Source organism: Eptatretus burgeri, chromosome 4, assembly GCF_056783735.1.
Source record: "Eptatretus burgeri isolate ZD-2024b chromosome 4, Ebu_testis_v1, whole genome shotgun sequence".
In the NCBI taxonomy this organism is placed as follows: domain Eukaryota; kingdom Metazoa; phylum Chordata; class Myxini; order Myxiniformes; family Myxinidae; genus Eptatretus; species Eptatretus burgeri.
The window spans coordinates 3,792,838-3,815,200 of record NC_140964.1 but is presented as its reverse complement, the minus strand read 5'-3'; the positions used below and the strand labels follow the sequence as shown (position 1 = coordinate 3,815,200).

The following is a 22,363-nucleotide window of genomic DNA, read 5'->3' as shown; positions in this document are numbered from 1 at the left end:
CATGTTGGTGCCAATGTCACAGATTTGCTGTATACTGATAAATAGTATGTCCGCGGATGCTCAATACTCTGCTGTGATACCTGAGCTGCACGTTCTCCTGCACAGTCACAAAGTGCTGTACATGGAAGAGCTGCCTTAACACATTTACACAGCCCTCAATAGCCCTTCTTGCAGCCGCATGTCAAGTGTTCCCGGCAGGCCTTTGATGTTTTTGGAAGTGTTGTCCAGCACACCTCCCATTCCCCATTGTCGCCCTTCTTCCGTCCCCATTCACTTGGGCTTGAAAGCTGAGGAGCGACAATCATCATTTGGCCCCAGCAGTAACCAGCTTGCTACACAGCTCTCCTTGTGTGTTGGATTAATGCTGCCTTTGTTGGAGGAAGACCATCGAGTGCTCTACCCTTCTGAGTAAAGAGCAGTTTATGGGCCTGATTGACACACTGCTCACTACTGGTACGGTCATACAGCAAGATTACAAAGCGCTCTAGTTGCTCTATTGAGTCATCTACAGACTCTAGTGTACCACTCAATGTGCAAAATGCTGATGTCACCTCATTGTAGCACCTCCACGTGTCCCATGAAGTCTTCCTTCCTCGACCAGCAAAGAATGAGACAGTGTCACATCCTGTGAATGCATGAAACACTGGCAGAGCTGCAAACTTCTCAGGACCCAGAGCCTTGGCCATACCGTGAGCTGCGAAGATACGTAAGTTCTTTCCAGTTCCAAAGGCAACCCACAGCTCAGGAATGTTGAGTTGCTGTGCTGCTGTCACTGCCAGAACCACCACATCAGTATCAACTGTGAATGTTGAGATCTTTGTATAACCTTGTTTCACAGCATCCTGCACATGGAGCATGACTCCTGCATCAGCTTCCTTGTGGTTGCAAGATTTGTAGATCCGGTAATTGAGGACTGACTTCAGCTTGCTCGGAACATCAATCTTCCCGAGGCAATATGCTTTCTCCTTCTTGCAAGCTTTGCCCATACTGGTCATATGCATTCTGCAGGAGTAGGTACAGAATACAAGCTGTCACCTAATGAGCACGGCGTGTTCGAGTAACATAAGAGGCTTTGAGAAATGAATCTGCAGTGCCAGATGTGGCCACACCTACTTCTACCATTACACTGGTCCATCCACTATTGTTTAGAAGATCTCCAAGTGTCTTCAGAGCTGCCATTTCAATGTGCAGTCCACCGAACATTACAATGAATTTGTCCTCACCATCACTTGTGGGCCAACTCCACTGGATTTGCTTTCCAAGTGTAAACAGAGGCTGATCCATGGTGATGATGGGCACTTGTCCAGGATTGAGTATGTCCACTGCTTTCTGTACAACATCCATTGAATGATGAATCATGGCAACAGAGTTTGCTTGGTCATAGAACAGGGGAAGAAGAGCAGTAAGTGATGCACTGCTCTGTGGCTCTGAACCAACTGTCTGCTTACTCCTGCGATGTGCAGCCCAGGGAACAGTTTCCTCATCACAGAATGAGTCAGTGGCGACTGTCTGCTTCGCATGCTCCAGTCAACTGAAAACACAAGAGAAATACAATTGTGTCACGTATTTTCAAAGAACAACTGTAATTCGGTGATTATGAAAGACAGCTTCCCATACTTTACCTGAATTCTTTCTGCATGGCCTCCGGTATACATCGACAGTCAGCTCTGTTTGGCCCATCTGTTTTAGGCACTGGTGGATCCTTTCTGGGCACTGGGGCTGAAGGCACACTGGCATACGATTCTGGCAACTGGGCCAAGGTCTTCATGGAGGCAGTTTGGGTATCATCACAACCCTGCATGGCCTGTTTCACTCCACTGGTGTCAGAATTTCGGTGTTGAAACAGGGCTATGACTGTTCCATGGAATGAAAAATGAGCAGTTGTCGAGCTTGGGTTGTGGTCTATGTTATCAACTGCAGCAGTTGTGAAGAGACCACCTCTCAGATGAGGAGGACAGACTGCTTTCTCAGTCTCATAGTCTTGACAAATCTTGTTTCCTCGATCAGTGGAGATGTTCAGCACTTTGTCATATGAGACAGACAGTCTACAGATAAACGGTATGTCATATGAAATAGATAGACATGTTGAACAGCGTGTCAACAAGATCACGTTGACGTGTCTTTGTGTGAACCATCACTCCTAGGTAGACTGGCAGAGGTGTCTCTCACTGTTGGCTGTGTCTTGCAGCACTTGCTGCAGTAGAGGTCTTCCGATGGTGCACAAAACAGTTGAACATCAAAGGCTGTTAGATGGTAAGTACTGGTTGAGGTACTTATGTGAAACTTGCTTGTTTTTTTGATATTTGGCCCGTTCAGGATCATAGACACTGGTGCAGAAAGGGAACTTGGTACCGATTCCTCTTGGCACTGATCACCAAATGAACCACTGAATCTTGTTTTCATTTTCAGCATGTCTCTCTGAACTATATTCGCAGCTCTTGCAAGAATAATGGCATCACTGTCAGCATCATATTCACATGCTTTTTTGTAAAGCAGGACCAACATCCTCATTGCAAATAAGTGCAGCCTCTCGGCTTTTTGCTACTGCGATCACATCTGAAAAATAGGCCAATATTCGATTGTTAACCTGGTGGAATGAACACGTCCATTAAGCTCAGCACCAAGCTGTTCCAGTCTGTTTGTATACAGATTGACCAGGTCTGACATATGGACTACTGCTGCCACTCCACTGTCCGTGCAAACTTCCTCAATATCGGAAAATCAGTCCAACTAATGCAATGCCATGGTTGACGGAATCGATGTCGGTCTCTTTGGATGACTGTTTCTCGTGCTCCGTTATACAGAGAGACCACACATTTGAGGTGGTACTTGGCTTCCTGTGCAATCAAGTCACCAGCACTCAATCTGGCCGGCAGATACTTGTCTTCCAGTTGAAGGGAACATTTCCTGACCTGAGCATCGAGGTCAAATGTTGATGTTTCATGCAATGTCTCCCCAGCCTCAAAATCATGACAGACGAAACATTTTGTGGTCAGAGCTGAAGACTGCCCCATATTCAGATGGGTGAACTTCTTGCTCCCTTCTGTACTGGTACTTTCTTCGGCTGATTATTTTCTTTTCTCCGCACGATGCAGCTTGGTTTTGTTGAATTTCAGCCTGCAAGAGTCATTAAACTTGGCCTTATGATGTTGCAGTGTTGCCTCAATGCCATCGCCATCATGCCGTTGTGAGATGTATTTGGGGGGGTGGGGGGGGTATTGCTCTTGGCAGACAGACTATCCTGCCAAATGCTTGAAGATTGCTGGCTATGGTTCTGTCACCTGCTCCCTCTGTACCTCCTCTTGAATTCGCTGGGCAGATCAGTGACTCAGAAGATTCTTCCTGACCCAGAAAACATGTGTCCATGTCCACGTGTCGATTGGACATGCTCTAGTGGATGACCCTGCAGGTTGCTGAGGATCCACGATCTTGTGTACCTTCGCCATTGTTCGCCAGGATATTTAGTTTGACCACCGCCAATCACGAATTCAATGTTGGACCAACACCAGAGTTCACAATGTACATTGACGTAGCAAACGAGTTAGGGTCAGCACCGACAAGCAGAATAAACAGTTTGTAAGTAAGCATCATTCCAGGCTATACATACATACATACACATGGGAAAACAACACATAATACCATGATTATACTCATTTTATTACATTATCATGACACCTGGAAGTACGTCATAAGGCGTGTTCCCACCTTGTTTGAAAATGACCCTAAAGCCAGTTTTTTTTTAATCTGGACATGCCCGAGTCACCTTCCAAATTTCATGTTTTTATCATCAAGTGCACAAGACCTCCATACATTTCACATATTATGCTGGAATAAGCATGATGACATGAAGTTCAAATGCCATGTGTTTGCTGATCAGGGTTCAAAAGGATGTTCCATGTGATGATTGGATGGACGATGAAGCCTTTTTGAGGCACAGATAATCTTCATGAGGTGTCGGGTTTTGGTTACCATCAAACAGTGTGAAAGATATATTGAATAATGTACATTGATTGATTGATATGAACTTGATTGAAGGTATAACGTTTACTCGAGTTTAGTTAGTGTGTGTGCTGTGAACTTGTGTAACTCGTTGTCGGTGTCCTTCGTGTATGGACATGCGACGAGGGATCTCTGGATGGGTCCATGATGAAAGGTGCTTAATGGCTGATACATGAACCACAACATTTCCTTATCGGATCCGCTATCAGTACATGAGAAGCAACCGTCATCAGTACAAGCATTCTTCCTTCCTTTATCCTTTGAATCTGATTCAGATTTGTTTTTGTTGTATTTAACAAACCACCCTTGTTTGTGTCCATGGAGGGTGGCACCAGCAGTGACCACTATTTTTGTTGTCTGTCTGTTTGTGACTCTCTCCAGAGCAGAGCTCGGTGACATTTGATGCGATCTTGATGAAACTTGGACACAAGCTAGATATCATGGTCTATAGTTGTGTCTTTTTGAATGAGGGGCATCCCGTGCCCCTTGTGGGCGGAGCCACGCCCACTTGAACTTTTTATTTATTTATTTATTTTCTCGCAATTTCATTTCCTCGAAGCTGTGCGTCATGTCCATAAGTACAACATATTAAAAAAATCCGATTTGATTTGGTCAATTTTGATGGAAGAGATAGGTTTTTACGGTAGGGCTTCCTCAAAAGCTTCCACTAACTCAGTTGTACCTATCGTGGCATTGTTCAATAATGCCCGCGAACCATCGTCACCTCCTGGCTTGTTGGTAAATTAACCAATCAATAGTTTCCCTCTTACTCATACCAATATGCTGCTAGTATTTCATGTATCGTGTCGAGTCGATAAGCTCAGTCTAATTTGAGTGTGACGATTGAATTGTGGGCTCAATAGGATAAACCTCCGACGGAGCGAATTGGCAAAACAATTTAAATTGCATTTTTACAAAAGCACATCTTTGGAGCATCCTTTGAACGTCACGTGATTTGCAGGTGTCAGGTGTGACAGCCTTTACGAACCATTCTTGAAGGCATCATCACACCTGCATGAACTTTTGTGATATTTTTGACATTTACATACAGTACACAGGAGGCAAATTGTCCAACAAACCGAGATTATAATGCCCGAGCAGCCGTATACAGCTCTGATGTAATACATGGAGTGAGCTGATGCTTGTCAATATTTGGAGGCACCTGTGCAGTTGCTATGGTTCTTTAAATGTACACATCACATTTAGTAAATGACAACAAATTTTTGCAATGTCTAGGTTACCCACAGCATTGGTGTTTCCGCAAATGAGAATCCCCTGCCGCGCGGCTATGAATTCTGCTTGTCAGGTTTTACGGCCGCTCGTCGGAAGAAAATCGAAGATGCATGAAGGTACGACCAGTACATTGTTTGACATGGCGTATCCATGCCTCTGGATATTGTGTGTTGGTGCTGCTAATAATTCTTGCACGGCGGTGGTAAATTCAGACTGTCCCTTTGCAATCACAAACACCAGACCCAAGTATGAAATGTGTTGCATGCAATCTGGATGAAGCACCATGCATCAGTTAATGGTGCTTTGATGCTCCTGACATTGAATCTTGGAAGGTGTTAAGGTGAGGCTACGGTGCAATACCCTGCAGGGTAATGTAAGAGCCAGCAGGATGGTGGTGGCAATGGAGAGCTGGAGAGGATCAAGAAGCTTAAACGGGGCGGCTCCTTGCAATATTCCCTCCCATTGTCTCAACCCCCATTATTATGGTCGTTCTGTTTGTGTTCCCATCTGAAAGCCTTGCTCGAGATGTATGGAACCAAGGTTCAAACCTCGTATTCCAAAATTATTTGTCCATCATCTACGAATGTGTTTGACCTGCATATATATATATATATATATATATATATATATATATATATATATATATATATATATATATATATATATATATATATATATATATATGATACCAAGCCGGGCTCTTCCATGAGCCATAGATCACTGCAAAACAAAGTCTGTCTAGTCTGTCAACCTCCTATATTGCTTATATCTTCTTTAAAAAATAAAAAAAAGTACAAAAATATATATGTATATATACACACACACACCATGCTGATATCTAAGGCCTTATCTAAAGGCCTGTCGACATGATTCATTGCCGGAGCAGAAATGTCATGATGAATTTGTGTGTGCAACAGACCGATTAATTGATATCACCACAAGTGTCAATAGATGCAAGAGCTATTGTGTTCCACCTGGATGGCTGCTTGCAGATATTACATTGCATGGATTTCCATACCTACCAGTTTGATGATTTATTTGCATGGAGAGCTGTGGCACATCGTTTTGAGGTAAAGATGAACCAACACAGTCTTTCGTCTGACACCAAGCCTGAAGAGTATGCTAGATCGAGAGAGATGGCTCAAGTTGTGTGGATTCCAACTCCCCCTGCCTTTCGACATCAAGTTGAACTTGTCAAGCTCCAAATCTCACGAGGTTTAAGAGCCTCCTGGACATGTGCTACTGGGCTTCAAAATTTCATATATATATATATATATATATATATATATATATATATATATATATATATATATATATATATATATATATATGTACAGAGGTGCAAATTTATGCACATATAGTGGGGTAGATGAAGTCATTTAAAAGGTAAATATGATGATGTTCCAGTTGATAAGGTAAAGAAATCCAATCAAAAAGAAGGGTGAAGGTTGCATTCATTTGATTAGGTAAGATATGGGAGCATGCGCTGGAGAAGCACGTCGCTGCGTCCACTTTCCATTGGTACTGCAGAAGCCTCCGTCTGGCCATCCCCCAGGCAGATGCCTGGCCCATCCACAACTTATATCTCCTTGAGATACCAATCAACCTGCAGCAACTACGTGGCACATGATCGTCCTGTTGGCTTTCTCCACTCACAAGGCTCCCACACTGAGACAATCTGGTGAGCAGGATCAGCGTCAGCAAATCGAGCCGCATGTACATTCACCTGCAGCTGATGCTCACGGACAATACAGGCAACAGATCTTATTTGAGTCTCTCTCAGCAACCGCTCATTGGAAAGGAAGTCTGACCAGCGAGAGCCAGGGATTCTCTGAAGATACCTGCTACCAAAGGAGTAATGTCTTCCTCTCAGATCCTGGTCAGAGTACAAATCTTACATCCATAGAGCAAGACTGGAAGCACCAATGACTTGAAGACTCAGACGTTCATCCTACCGTACAGGTACCGGCAGTGCAACACCCCATGATCCAATGAATCCATGACTCCCCAGGTCCGACCCAGATGTCTGTTGACCTCTGGCTCATAACCTGTGGAGACATGAATATCACTGTCAAGGTCAGAAAATCTCTCTGTGACCTTAATATCCTCACCTCAAATGGGTACAGAAAAGATAGCAGCATCCAAGATGTTGAAATCCTGGATCTTCGTTTTGACCCAGGAAACCCATAATCCGAGAGTCTTCAACTCCTCGTTCAGCACCTCAAGGGCCCTGACAATGATATCCAGTGTCTCTGCAAGGATGACTGCATCATCTGTGAAATCAAGGTCAGATATCTTGACATTCCCAAGTGATGCACCAGCTTGATCTCTTCGACATCTTCCCCAGAATCCAGTCCATACAAGTGTTGAAAAGTGTGGGGGCCAGCACACCCTTGTTGAACTCCAGTAACAACTCAAAATAAGTCAACCACACCTTACAGCACTCTCAGTCCCAGAGTAGAGTTCAGAAATCAGATGGATCAACTGGTTTGGCACCCTGCAAAGACCGAGAATCCTCCAGAGGACAACCCGATTCACTGAACTGAATGATTTGCAGACATCAACATAGGCTGTGAGCAGTCCCTGCTGAAACTCACATCTGTGTTCGGTGAGGACCTGGAGAGCAAGGACACAGTCAATGGTTGAGATCTTTGGTGTAAAGCCTGACTGCTCTGTGTGCTGGTGCTCAAGCTGTTAGGGTTAGGGTTGTGAAACCTTTGAAAAATTATTTCTAGCAAAGACCATGGCCAGCACTGAGAGCAGCGCAACCCCTCAGTAGTTGTTGCAGTCCTAGCGATCACCCTTCCCTATCCAGAGAGGGACAACAAGGCCCCTATTCCAGTCAGTTGGGATGATGCCTGTGTTCTCCTCCACTCACGAGGCTCCCACACTGAGAGAATCTGGTGAGTTGGATCAGCGTTGGGAAATGAGCCACATGTCCATACAGTTGCAGCTGACGCTCACAGACTATGCAGGTAACAAATCTCATTTGAGTCTCTCTCAGCAACCGCTCGTTGGACACAAAGTCCGACCAGCCATAGCCAAGGATTCTCCGAAGATACCTGGTACCAAAGGAATTTAGTCTCCATCTCAGATCCTGGTCAGAGTCCAAGTCTCACATCCATAGAGCAAGACTGTAAGTACCAAAGACCTGAAGACTCAGACTTTCATCCTCCTGCACAGGTACTGGCAGTGCCACAACCCATGATCGAGTGATTGTATGACTCCCCAGGCCCAACCCATATGCCAGGGTTCTCCTTCTGGCCATCCCCCAGGCAGATGCCTGGCCTATCCCCATCTCCTTGAGATGCCGATCAACCTGCTGCAACCATGAGGTACCTGCACCTGCAACCACTAGGTACTTGCACCTGTCGGTACCTGCAAAATGATAGACCTGACTCGTCCTGTTCGCAAACTCCTCTTATCCCTGAGCTTGTCACCATCCAGCCAAGGCTGGGATGGTACCATTCTCCTGGATTTAAGCTGCAATTTCAGTCACTACAACAAGCCTGTGGTCGTTATTGAGGAACTGAGCACTCCGGTAGACCCTGCAGTTCTGAATCATCCTCCAGTGACCATTGACGGGCACATGGTCAATCTCCTTTGCCACACCACCACCATTGGAATACCAAGTCCAGCGATGAGCCTGTGGGTGCTGAAACCATGAACCAGCCACCCTAAATCCATGACTTTTTGCAAAGTCAAGGAACTCAGTGCTATTCTAGTTCACAGTTCCAGACCCACGGGGACCAACACATGTCTCATAACCAGCCCTATCAGTACCAGTCAATGCATTGAAATCCCCCAAGACGTGAACACTATCTCGTCTGGGGCACTGATCACCCACAGACTCGAGTGCAGCATCGAATGCGTCCTTCACGGTGAAATCACTCGCCTCAGTCAGAGCATATAGAGAGACCAGGAAAATGACACCCAAGGAGTGACAAATCCTTTGTCTCATAATACGCTCGTTGACCGGTGTTACCTCAATTATCGTTGGAGTCAGTTTATTGGGCACAGCTACAGCAACTCTTTGGGCATGGTAACCATCAGAATGACCAGACCAGTAGTAGGTGTATCCACCATCCGTGATGTCACAGCAATCCGGTCTCCAAACTTCAGAGAGTGCTGCAGTACTGATGTTCAAGGACTGGAGCTCAGGTGACAGCAGAGACAGGTGATCATCTTCTCTTCATAATCAGATATTCCAGTCACCCACCCGAACGGACAACCTCAGGTTAACTGAAGGAGACCGCCGTTTGGTGGAAAATATCTCAGCACCATCCCGACACACACGACCGCAATCCGACCCGGGAAGATTACCCTGCATTTTACGTTTCCTTTTTCCCGAAGGCTTTGCCCCAATCCCGTCATCCGGTGAGCTTCCCTTCGTAGGGCACAGGAGGTACTCCCACACATTGGCTTTTCAGTTTTCTTTGTTTTTTGTTGAATGAAGTGTTTGTTGGTGGCAGGAGTGCAAATCCTGCCACCAACCTCCTCGGAAAGGTTACCCACTGCAGGAGGTCATCCGCAGACACAGTTTCGCACCAGATATGGATGGTCGTTGGCTCACAAGGAGCTCCTTCACCCGTTGACGGGTTTTGTTTTTAATCCTGCTGGGTGGTCCATATCTATATACCCTCTTCACCAGGAAACCTGATGGGTGAGACTGCTAAGTCGCCGACAACCCGACGACGATTCAGGTTGGTACAGGTTTACATGGTACCTGTATCATGTCACAGATCCGCTCTGGCCCGACCTGACATTTGATTCTCGAGGGAATAATTCACTCGATGTAGAACACAAAATTGCTGATATTCAGAGAGACTCTTGTTAAAGGGATGATTTTTGTTCCCTTGAGTTTTTTTTTTCTCTAAGGTGGAATCTCACCACCATCTGATGTAGACTTTTTGATCTTTTCATCTTTGATATTTTTCAAGAGACTTTAAGGTTTGATTTTTTCATTCCATATTTGGTGGATGTGACCATCAATGCAGTGGTAAATACTCATCGTGAGAAAGTACTTAAAAAATTATTCCTATTTAAATTGGACACTGGTTATTGGTATTCCCATTTGGTTATTAGACGCAGTGAAGAGTTTCCTTTTGTTCATTCAATCATTTGGAAGTTGTGAACAGTTCGAACGGTAACGTCTGGTGTGAACACGGGAGGTGATGGTATGGACACGCCGTAGATTGGAAGGACGGTTCATTAAACATGCCGTCTCATCGGTTTTAATTACAAGGCACGGGACGTAGATAAATTGCCATCAGCCATTTCAGGAAGGTCATCAATTTTTCACCAGAGTTATTATCTAACCACTCTGAAAATTTCAAACATTGCCCGAACCCTCTCAGCTATGGTACCCACGATCAATTACATGGGAGGATTTGTAATTCCTTTCAATTTGCCGTAGGTCACCTAATGGGCCTAAACAGAAGGAAAAAGCCACGTGACCTGACTCATGAACCGATCCAAATACCCCGTGCTCCGTTTTGGCAATACCATAAGTACACTGTGCTCCAGTCCCGTTCTAAGGTTGCACAAATGGAGCTGAAATAAAGGTGTCATCGGTTGAACATGAATTGTCGGGCAAAATATCTTTGGCCGACAATTTAAAAATATATTATCTCTTTATCCTTTTGGATCCACGATAAATGTGCCAATAAAATAAACTGTAGAATTTTGGAGTTTATCACTGCTTGTGATGTCACTGGAGCTGGGTAAAGTCATCCACATGCTGGTGAATATGCTAGAGAGACACCTGTTGAGTAAATTTTCTTTTGGAAATACGTATATGAAAAAAATATATATTAGCAGAATACCAAAACAACCATAAGTTGGTAATTGTAATGCAGGCTTTTCGGAGCCTATTGGACTCCTCCTGCGATTAAGTTCCTTGTGATGGAACATTATTATTATTATTATTATTATTATTATTATTATTATTATTATTACCTGTGCCACCGAAGGTGGACAGAGGTTATGTTTTCACCCCTGTTTGTCTGTTTGTGAGCATGACAACTCAAAAAGTTATGAACTGATTCGGACGAAACTTGGTGGGAACAGCTTGGTTGTGAGACATAGAAGAATTGATTGGATTTTGTTGAAGATCCGGATCTGGATACAATTTTTTTTTTTTAATTGTTCAATGATTACTCCGCATTGAGAGGTGGGGCCAAAAACAATATTTAGCATGATACAATATTTCAAAACGTTGTGGATGATTAATGACAAAACTCGGTGGATGAGTTGGGTCGGTGACAAGAGCAAGCGGATTCGATTTCAGCTCAGGTCCTGATCGAGATCCGGACGATCAGTGGGATACAATATGTAAACTGTTCAGCCTGGCGCAGGTATGCGCTCCATCGAGGGCTGTTCGAGTTATTATTATTAGTCCAAAACGGGGGCTTATGGATTTGGTCTCGATTTTTACATGCGTGTGTGTGTCCACAACCATATCTCAGACATGTACAAACCAATTTTATTCGAACTTATCACAAAGACAACACATGATGGCTTACATATGCACGTCATTTTTATTCGCAATCAGATCCAAGATGGCCGATCGGTGGCCATTTTGTTACTCAAATGTGTCCCCAACCATTTCTCGGAGATGCATGGTCCGATTTTGTTCAAACTTGGCAAAAGCACGGTCGATGAGGGCAAACACTTGCACCTAAATTTATTTTGTGATCTGATCAAAGATGGCCGACTGATAGACTGGCAGCCATGTAAATAAATATGGGCTAGCCCTTTAACTCCATACAGCAAAATTCCAAAAACAATGGGGGCTATGACATTTTATATCTTTTTTTCCTTGTTATTATTATCTATATATTAATACTGAAGGACCAATTTTGTGCTCCTCCTAGCGGTCGCGTCACGTTTTTCTCGGTACTGTGACCTGAGAAGTTTTGACACGGTGTTTGTACGTCAAAGTAGACAAGTGCACAAATCAGGGGACTTCTTCACAAGGAGTAGTGTACACCAAAAATGTCGTGTACAAGGACGTTTTGTAGGCCTCATTAGGTAAGGCCATGGAGTACATCGACTGGGATCCGGCTCTTACAAGAGCCGCCACTGGTTGTCATATTGGGCTCATGGAACGGAATCCGTCTGTGACGGGGTTTCGGCTAGTTATTATTATTATTACTGTTATTTATTAGCTTACCTGGAACGTAGTTCTGGGGAGTTTAATGGGATGGCGTACCATACATTCGTCTGTCTATCTGTCCGTCCGCCCACAAACACTTACAACTTCTTCTCTGAAACTACACACACAATTTCAATGAAACTTCACCACAACCTTCATCAACGAGTATGTACCAAAGTTTGTTCACGGCATTGAAAAAGAATCGGGCCCGAAGGGGGTCTACATGGGGTTGCCCCCCAAAATAGGTATTTGCTTTCTTCTCAGAAACTACACATGCAATTCCGATGAAACTTGACTACAACCTTCATCACCCATGATGAACCAAAGTTTGTCCACACCATTAAAAAAATTGGGGTCTAAAACATGACATTAAAAACATCGGGGTCGACGAGAGGGTGCCCCCAAAAATTTATATTTCCTTTCTTCTCCGAAATTCCACATACAATTTCGATGAAACTTGACCACAACCTTCATCACCTGTGATGTACTAAAGTCTGTTCATGGCATTAAAAAAAAAATTGGGGTCGACAGTGAGGGGGAGGGGGTTGTCCCCCAATGTAAGTGTTTGCTTTCTTCTCAGAAACTACACATACAGTTTTGATGAAACTTAAACAAAGCCTTTATCACCCTTGATGTACCAAAGTTTGTTCACGGCATTTAAAAATAAATATAAAAATCCATCCGTATTTACTTTCTTCTCTGTTACATATTTTGTGGGTCATCCACGCCGACCAATGGTTCCTGGTTTTCTTATGCAGCCGCGACCAGGTGAGCGCCCAGGGGTATTGCTCCTATTTTTATTATTATTATCCCGCGTGTAAGTCAAAGTGGGGTGAAGCAATTGTTTCACCTTGTCTGCCTGTCTTTCTGACAGACGTCAGTCCATGATTGAGGAACAACTTAATTTCAATTTAATTATATATTTTGAACATTGTTGAACATGATTAAACACAAACCTGCATTTTAGCTAAACACTGCTCTGAATTTGACAAATTGTATTTGTCAAATCTCATCCTGAGTGTGCATTTACACAGAGGTGTAAGGTAATCGTTTGTCTGTCTGCTTGTCTGGCAGTGAAGGAAAATAGAAAATCATTCCAAACAGGAAACTTACTGTTTTTAGAGGCAGTATAAAGGACACAAACAACAAGGACAAATAACTAATGTAATGAGTTTGATGCGGTGGTGCAAGGCATTAAACTTTTGAAAAAATTTTTTTTTTCCTTCACCCTTTAAAATCTTTATTTTATTTCAATTTAATTATATACTTGAACCCTGTAGAAGACATATCTCCTGGCTGGCACTTTCAAAAGCCTCCAGTTTTGCAGTGCTTGGACAACATTTGCCTGGTGTTGTCTTAATGGTTAGGGTGATGGACTTGGGATTTTAGGATCCTGAGCAGTGTGACCACTCCTTGGCTTTTTTCACAAGATCTTGGCTATTCGTTGTTCACCTTGGCATCTTGGTTTTCTGTCAGTTTTCTGTTGGTTTTCTTGGCGTATAGGTTTTCTATTATCATCGCTTTTCTGAAACCATGTGAATTCTTGGCTTTTTTTCATTGGCTCACCTTGGCATTTATGAAAATGAGGAGTGGTCACACTGTTTTGGCTTATTGAGATGTGTTTTGGCTTATTGAGATTTGGTCCATTGAAGTGTTTTGTCCACTGAGATGTTCTGGTTTATTGAGGTTTGGTCCACTGAAATGTTCTAGCTTATTGAGGTTTGGTCTATTGAGATGTTTTGGCTTATTGAGGTTTTGTCCATTAGGATGTTTTTGTCCACTGAGATGTTTTGGATTATTGAGGTTTGGTCTATTGAGATGTTTTGGATTATTGAGGTTTGGTTCATTGAGATGTTTTGGCTTATTGATGTTTGGCCCATTGAGTTGTTTTGGATTATTGATGTTTGGCCCATTGAGTTGTTTTGGATTATTGAGGTTTGGTTCATTGGGTGTTTTGGATTATTGAGATTTGGTCCATTGAGTTGTCTTGGGTTATTGAGGTTTGGTCCATTGAGATGTTTTGGATTATTGAGGTTTGGTCCATTGACTTGTCTTGGGTTATTGAGGTTTGGTCCATTGAATTGTTTTGGCTTATTGAGATTTGGTCCATTGAGTTGTTTTTGATTATTGAGGTTTGGTCCATTGAAATGTTTTGGCTTATTGAGATTTGGTCCATTGAGTTGTTTTGGATTATTGAGGTTTCGTCCATTGAGTTGTTTTGGATTATTGAGGTTTGGTTCATTGAGATGTTTTGGATTATTGAGATTTGGGTCCATTGAGTTGTCTTGGGTTATTGAGGTTTGGTCCATTGAGATGTTATGGCTCAGTGTGACCACTCCTTGGCTTTTTTCACAAGATCTTGGTTATTCGTTGTTCACCTTGGCATCTTGGTTTTCTATGGGTTTTCTTGGCGAATAGGTTTTCTATTATCATCGCTTTTCCGAAACCTAGTGAATTATTGGCTTTTTTCATTGGCTCACCTTGGTATTTATGAAAATGAGGAGTGGTCACACTGATCCCTGAGTTCAAATCCCACTTAGCTATTGAATTAATACCAGGTGGGGTTGACTCTGCCTGTCATCCTGAGGTCGGCAAAATGAGTGCCAGCTTGCTGGTTTCCTGTGTCGGAGTGGCGACCCATCTTGACCCATCCCAGGGGTTGTGTTCATTAGCCAGGGAGACTGCTAAAGCAGCACCAATGCTCTGCACAGAGTATGGTCCCAATAGATGGATGGACAAAATATTTCACCATCTCGACCAATCAAATGTGGTGCTTGTGCTCTAAGCGTTGGGGGAATATCGAGATTCAGACAAAAATGGTGACTTATAGAAAATATAGATCAAGTCTGGAAACACAAAGCAAGCCTTTAAAAGACCCTTCGCATGTCCTTTTACGCGTGACTGTTTGGGGTAAGGTGTTCTATGAACTGTAGTTATTATTATGAAAATAAAGTAGGAACATATCAGAAAAGGAGAGGAATTTTTTTGATGTTGTTTTATAGAACTAATACGTGAGTAAACATGTTCGGAAAATTCAGTGTGTTTGTTATCGAGAATGGTCCAAATTTTTATTTGGACTTTTTAGGGAGCAAGCCCTCATGGTCTTGTCCCCAAATGTTTAGTCTCATTTTTAAAAAAAGAAAAAGGATTATGTAGGGGAAGTGTTGCAGCTGCAGTGGTTTGGTGGTTAACACTGTGCAGCCATTTGAGTCGATAGAGGGTATGCAGGCACTTGGTTTGATGGATATAAAGGGAACCACACTCTGGTAGGGAAAATGTGGATAACATGGGGGAAGGAATGGGGGTGGACAGGGTGGTGGTGGTGGAGGAGGGTGGTGTGGGTGATTGGGGGGGTTATCGCCTTCCATGCTTTATCTGTTTGTTTTGCCTTACTCACTGACAAATCAGATTTCTGAGTTGAGGGTGGGGTGAAAAGATACTCGAGATTCGGGAGTGAAGTAAGATTGCTTTATGTAGTGAAGAAAAGAAGATTGATATACAGTGGTGGAGGGGAGAGAGGGTGAAAGGTGTTGATAGGGGATGAGAGTAGAGAAAATGAGTTTATAATTGGTTTGAAAATGTGAATTTAAAAAGGAATAAAGGAGGTGAGTGAATGCAGCAGGGGGTACGCCGTGTTTTGAATCCTTGTGCATATTGGTCTGTGTTTTTGTCTGACCACACACAAAACCGAAGAACCACAAAAAGGGGAACGTCTTAATTATAAACACCATCTCAATAACCATTTTGCTGTGTTTGCGATGCTAATGGTGGTTGGGAGGGGGGGGGGCATGGAGGGGGTCTTTTCATGGAAGATGATAACGTGACATAATAATCTCTTTGATTTGTAAAGTGCAGATGATGCATTGTAGTTTCATGATGATTGTGAGGAATTGCATTTCACAGTCGCACTGAGATTTCATCAACTTTGTTCATCATTGAGTTTCCATTGATTTTATTTCTTGTTTCTGTTCTAAACAGCAAGATGTAAATGGCTTGAGATGGTTTTCTGTGTGAATGTCTGATTATTGAGCTGAAGAGCTTTGCATACGGTGAGAAGACCTGGTCGTACATCTTGTGAACTTTTTATTTGAAAACTTCAAAAGTCTCGCACATGTGATGATGCGACAGTCCAGGTGTGCATTTTCACTAAATGTGCCTCTTTAAGGGAGTTTATCAGGTGGTTTGTGTTTGTTCTTGTTTTTATTTTTTTTTTTTACTAAGTTGTGCAAATTATCTTCACTGTTCAGGTGGACTAAGGTCGCGGTGGTAGGAAGTACTGGGATTGGGCAAAGGAATATGGTGAGGAAGGAAATGTTCGGGCAGTCGTCGTTCACTCCGTGACGGCTCACAACAAAGATGGCTGAAACGGCAAGCTTTTTCATTGCTGTACTCGAGAACCATTTCACAAGGTATCAACGTGCAATTGAAGCACAGGTTACGGCCATTTTGTCCATCTTACCTGTGCCACACCCACTTCCCACCATTGCCATCTCGTGCAAGTTATAACACCAACTTCAAGAAGGTAATTTGGCCAAGGTACCAGAATACAATGTCCACGACTGCTATATGTATATATATATATATATATATATATATATATACACACACACACAATGGGATATTTGATGCCCATGTACAACCTAAAGGTAAACAGACATCCCTCAACCGAAGGATGGCATACTTCGATATGCAGCGCTCTCTGGTGGCACTGCGTCATAAGAGCAGTTTGGTAGTTAAACCCGACCAGGCCATGGACTCATGTCATGAGCTCGTAAGCTCGCCACCAAATGAGCTTGCAGACATGCTAACTCGGCCAGATTTTCTCATGAACATGGTTTGGAGCTTTGACTTCATCTTCCTCTCGGTAGATACTGGTAATATGACGTAACTCCAAGTAATGAGTCCAGAGATATGTTGAATGGCTTATATCTCACCTTTGAGGAAGTTCACCAATAGAGGGTTCCCAGATGATGGCACACACACAGAGCTCCAGCTGAGTCGACCATGTTGTTAGATAAGCTATCTCCTGTTCCTGTGTATCGAATGCTTGTTACTTCAAGCAAGTTTCCTCCTGTTTTGTCCTTCCCTTTGATAGTTTTTAAATTGATGATGTCACAATTCGATTGTTTAACGCTTGGCTTCAGACCTGCTGTGTATTTCCTCACACCTCTGGTTTCAATGTAAAATTTCAACCTGTAATGATAAAATCATCTCGACTTGATGCATGTCTGACTGCGTGCTTCAGTTTATGATCAATATCAAAAAAAAATGTTAATTGATCTTGCGTTTAATTGGGATGTGGCTCAAACAGTAGTAATGGAGAAGTTCTCTTTATTATATTCCAGCCACCATTTAGGTATTACATTTAATGTCCAGGTATCTCCTCAGCTAATGTTAATTACCTGGTGGGTGTTAAAAAGAGTAGGTTGATCTGGCCAAATTCCAACTCAAATCGGCACGAGTTGAATATCAGATCTGGTCAGCCATTTCCTGAAAGTGTTGAACTCGATTTTCCCCCACGATCGACACAATTCTCCGTAAATAATCCCACCACAAGAAGGTGGGATCATTTGCGGACACAATGAAGTAGTGATCGATCAAGTGCAATAGTTTTATCCTCAGTAAGAAAACAAACAATGGTTACAGTAAGTACAAAGAGATAAGTACAACTACAAACTAGAAAGGACCTCGGTGGAGCACATACCTCTGCCAGGCTGAACAGTTTACCTTTTGTATCCCACCGATAGGCCGCATCTGGATCCGGACTTGAACCAAAATCTAATCGGCTTGTTCTTGTCACATACCCAACTCGTCCACCGAGTTTTGTCATAATCCGTCTGCAACGTTTTGCGATATCATGCTACATATGGTTTTTGGCCCCACCTCTCAATTGTGAAGAATCACTTAAAAAATTTATTGGATCCGAATCTTCATCAAGATTTAATCGATTTGTCCTCTTCACAGATTCAACCTGTCCACCAAGTTTCATCTGAATCCGTCCACCTTTAGTGGCAGAGGTAAATACACTTAAGGCGTTATAGTAGGGACATTAGATCATCCAATTATTGACAAGTGATCTAAGGTGCTGCACTGCCGAGATCTGATCGTGGGTTGCACAGTCTGACAGGAGTCTGTTGAGTAAGGTGCCAGATCACCTGCTGATCATGTGCAATACCCCTCAGATTGGAAAATATGCCCAGATCGTCGCAGTTTCTGCATTCGCAACACTTGGTTGTGATTTGAGCTTGGCACACTTGTGGAGATCCTCATTGGTGAGCCACGTCATCCAGTGTGTCTCGAGGGTCGCTCTGAGCAAATGTGAGTGTGTGGCGTCAATCACCCGCTGAACGATCCCGGGTAAATGTCCAGGTGACTTTATTGTGCAGCAGTACTGTTTCTACGATGGTGCAAAATATCTTTCTTTCTGAACATGTTAGGTAGAGTGGCGGAGTTTAGCACTGGATTCAGATCCTTTAAGGCTGACCAGGCCAGAGCTCGACATCGACAGAAGTCATCATGCGGTTTAGGAATGGAGCCGCCCCAGTGTACAAACTGCGTGCAGCGTGGCAGCAAGCTCAGGACTCTGGCTTCATTGCTGCAGGTGATTTATGTGTCCAGATCAAGTGGGATAGTCAATACCTTGGTCTTGGTGGTGTTGATCTATAGCCTGACTCTGGCTGCTGCTTGTACCAAGTTGGTGAACATAAATTGCACGCTGATGACTGAGGACGATAGTCGGGCGAAGTCATCCACATTTAGAAGAACTGACAATCTCTTCTCCGGATGGTGCCGACTAATTCTTCCAAACAGTTCAAAACAATCCTCATGAGTTGGGATGGCAGTGTGAAGCACCAAATCCAGGAGAAGGATGAAGAGGACAGGAACAAAAGTATCCCCCTGAAGTACCCCGGAGGTAATATCAAACATCTCTGAAAGCCAATCTGATGTGATGACAATGGCCTTGGTGTTGTTATTCTACAAAGGAGCAATGCTGTTGATGAGATCTTGAGGATCATTATATAAGCTTAAGTGCTTTGGAAGGCATGCTCTTGACACACTCTTGAAGGCTTACTTGAAATTAACAAAAATCATCACCAGGTCTGTCTGATGGATGAGTGCTTCTTCAGCAAATCTGCACAGTACCAAAATTCTCTCCAGGATCAGGAGGTATTCTGCTCACATCACATGTGTGGGTCTAGAGCTGGCTGTACAAATTTCAGGAACATTATATTGTATAGTTTCACTGCATGTGACATGAGTGATATGCTGCAATGTTCTTCCATCTTTACCACACCTGGTTTATTTGGGATTCCCATGATCTGTGCCGTTCTCCGCTCATCAAGAGGATCCGTTCCCTTCAAAATATTGCTCATGATTTGAACTGTTCTTCCAGCAACTGAAGGAATTCATTTGACTTCAACTGGAACCACGACCACATCAATTGCTCTCGTTGGTTGTTATCTCCCTTTGCAGGTGTCAGGAAGTGGGAGGAAGTTCTCCCAGAACTCAAAATCTCCACCTCCTTTTTTTGGTAAAGGATCATGATTCATGAACCAAACTGTGAAACTTCATTCTCATAGCCTCGTTCCAAGGGCTCTTTTAAGAATCTTCACTGAAACTCTCACAGCCTCCACTTGTGGCTCATTTGTAGTGATATTCCCCAAAATGATTTTAAGTACTCAGTAAGGGTTTTCTTGATCATTCCTGTAACTCTGACAATCACTGATAAAATTCCAGCTTTCTTCAATTTCCAAATCCTCTTGATCTCATGTTTCAGATCCTGGTATTTGGTCATTTTCCTGATTTCTGTGGCATTTGTCTGAAGTCATCTATCTTTCTATATATTACTAAAACTCTCATCTTGTATGTATGTATGTATGTATGTATGTATGTATGTTCCAGAAATACAGCCAAAACGGTGCACGATAGCACAAAAGTTTTACGGCCACCTTACTCACCATTCTCCTGCGGTGTGAAATATCAAGTTTCGTTCAAATTGGGCAACGCAAAAATTATTTAAAAAATTAATTCCCGATTCAATCAAGTACTCTTTGGGGGAATTTGATCACTGCAAACAACCTCAGCAGTATAGTTTGCTGGAGCTATCTTCTTTTTTTTTTTCCTTGAAATGAATTTTTTTCATCAACCGCTGTCACAACGGGAACCCAACGGGTTCACGTGTCGGCTAGTTGGGAACTAAAACCTCAATCAACAATGCCGACTTTTCCTTTTTGTGTTTGAGCACTATGTCAGGACACAACACAATTTGTTTGCAATGTCCACAGTTGACGGGATCATCTTGTCACGTGTGAGCATTATATGTTAATTTTCAAGGATCAGATTTGGTTTGTGTTTCCATGATTGTTCTGGGACAGGGATGTTGAAATGTTTACAGATGTGCCAGTGGATTACTCAACAAACATTGTCACCTCATTCTGTGCACAGCTGTTCCGACATGAGTTTTTTACATCCCGAGAGGAGGCGACTGGTACTTTCTGTTTCTACCCCCACAAAACCTGCATTTATCTGATTGTCTCAATTCTGCCTTTTTCGTAAAGGCATTAGTGTAGTGTCCTTGATGTTGGGCATTGATGATGACTCGTTCTTCATCCCAACTAATTTGACCTCTTCTTAGCCATTCCAAAGAGCCTTCCTTGTTGATTCCAATCCTGTTTAACATCTTCCTGTCTGTCCAATCTGGGATTTCGTGAACGGTCTTAAACATCCCCTCGAGTGTTATTGGCTCTGTGTTGAAGTCATCAGGAGATGGAAGTCTAACATCTTCAAGGAGTGTGAAGTGTAACTCAGGAGGCAGTGGTGTATTGACAATTCTGCAGAAAGTCTTTTATGTCATTCATCCACCTCACTGTTGTCTCCAGCGAGGTTCGGTACATTTTGATTCCTTTGGCCAGTGAGACCATTGACGGTGTTCTACATGGCTTGTCCTTTGGCTTCACGCGAGGCTTGATGAGACCGAACTGATCACCTCATTAACAGCCGCTTCCTGTCTCTCCATGTACACTGTAGCAAGGCTCAGTGTGGCTGCATCTGCTTCTTCGTTTCTCTCCAATTGACATAGGTTCTCACATCGTGTCTGACTTCATGTGACTTCCTCGTCCCAAATCACTGTAGCATTCTTGACTTTCTTTATGCGCAGGATAGTTCCTCAGCAGCTGCTTGAATGACTGATGTTATGTCCTGGTATGTTGGACCCAGACCTTCTCCTGGGTTAACCAGATTCTGCAGCATTGCGTTAAATGCGTTTGAAAATTGGTATCAATTGTCCCATTTCTGCAGCCATCAAAAGTATGGCCTAGGTTTTACTTTTGGTTGTTTGAACAACAGGTCTTTGTTTCACAGTTCAATGTTGTAGTTTATGATCAACCTTGAAGAACAAAACTGTCACTGTGTGAAAGTTTGAAATGTAATTACGTTCCCAACGTCTGATAAAGTTGTGGTCTAAGAGGAGTGAGCCTTGTGGTGGTGTTCCTGTTGGTTTGATTTTGATTTTGTCTCCACCTCTTGCATCTAATAAAGGTTACAACGTGTAATTCTGATTTCCTAAAGGTGATGTTAACAGAGACAACATCATGTTGTTGTACAAAATCATAAAGAGTATCTGTGTTTGCATTATCACATACACATGGATGGATGAATGGTGCTCGTGTGGATTTCCTGAGAACAAAGGTGTTGTCCAAGTCAAAGAACACCTTGCTGATGACTCTACCCTCCACCGTACCATGTCTCATCTCTCAGACCGGCAAGCAGCATCCTCTTCACTCACTGCAGATCTGGGTAAAATCTCAAACTGGCCCAACACGTGGAACATGTCTTTCAATCTGGACAAATTTTGCACTCTCACTATGTCTCTCTGAAAGGATCGTCTGGATCCTTTACTCCCCCCCCCCCTTCAACAGCCTCCCCCTATATAATTTCTCAGCAATCCTCTTGAAGATGTCCTTTAATTCAAGCTTC

At 43.1% G+C, this 22,363-nt stretch overlaps 1 long non-coding RNA gene across 5 annotated transcripts in view; it reads left to right on the top strand.

Annotated features, from left to right (window-relative positions):
* Positions 1 to 22,363, top strand: part of LOC147027359 (uncharacterized) — a 166,783-nt gene that overhangs the window by 16,493 nt on the left and 127,927 nt on the right. For 2 of the 5 annotated variants that reach the window (XR_015057008.1, XR_015057010.1), the window contains one exon: positions 5,236 to 5,348. The exons of the other annotated variants lie outside the window; for them this stretch is intronic. This is a non-coding gene — a long non-coding RNA (uncharacterized LOC147027359). The remainder of the gene's footprint in view (positions 1 to 5,235; positions 5,349 to 22,363) is intronic. 5 annotated transcript variants of the gene reach the window in all.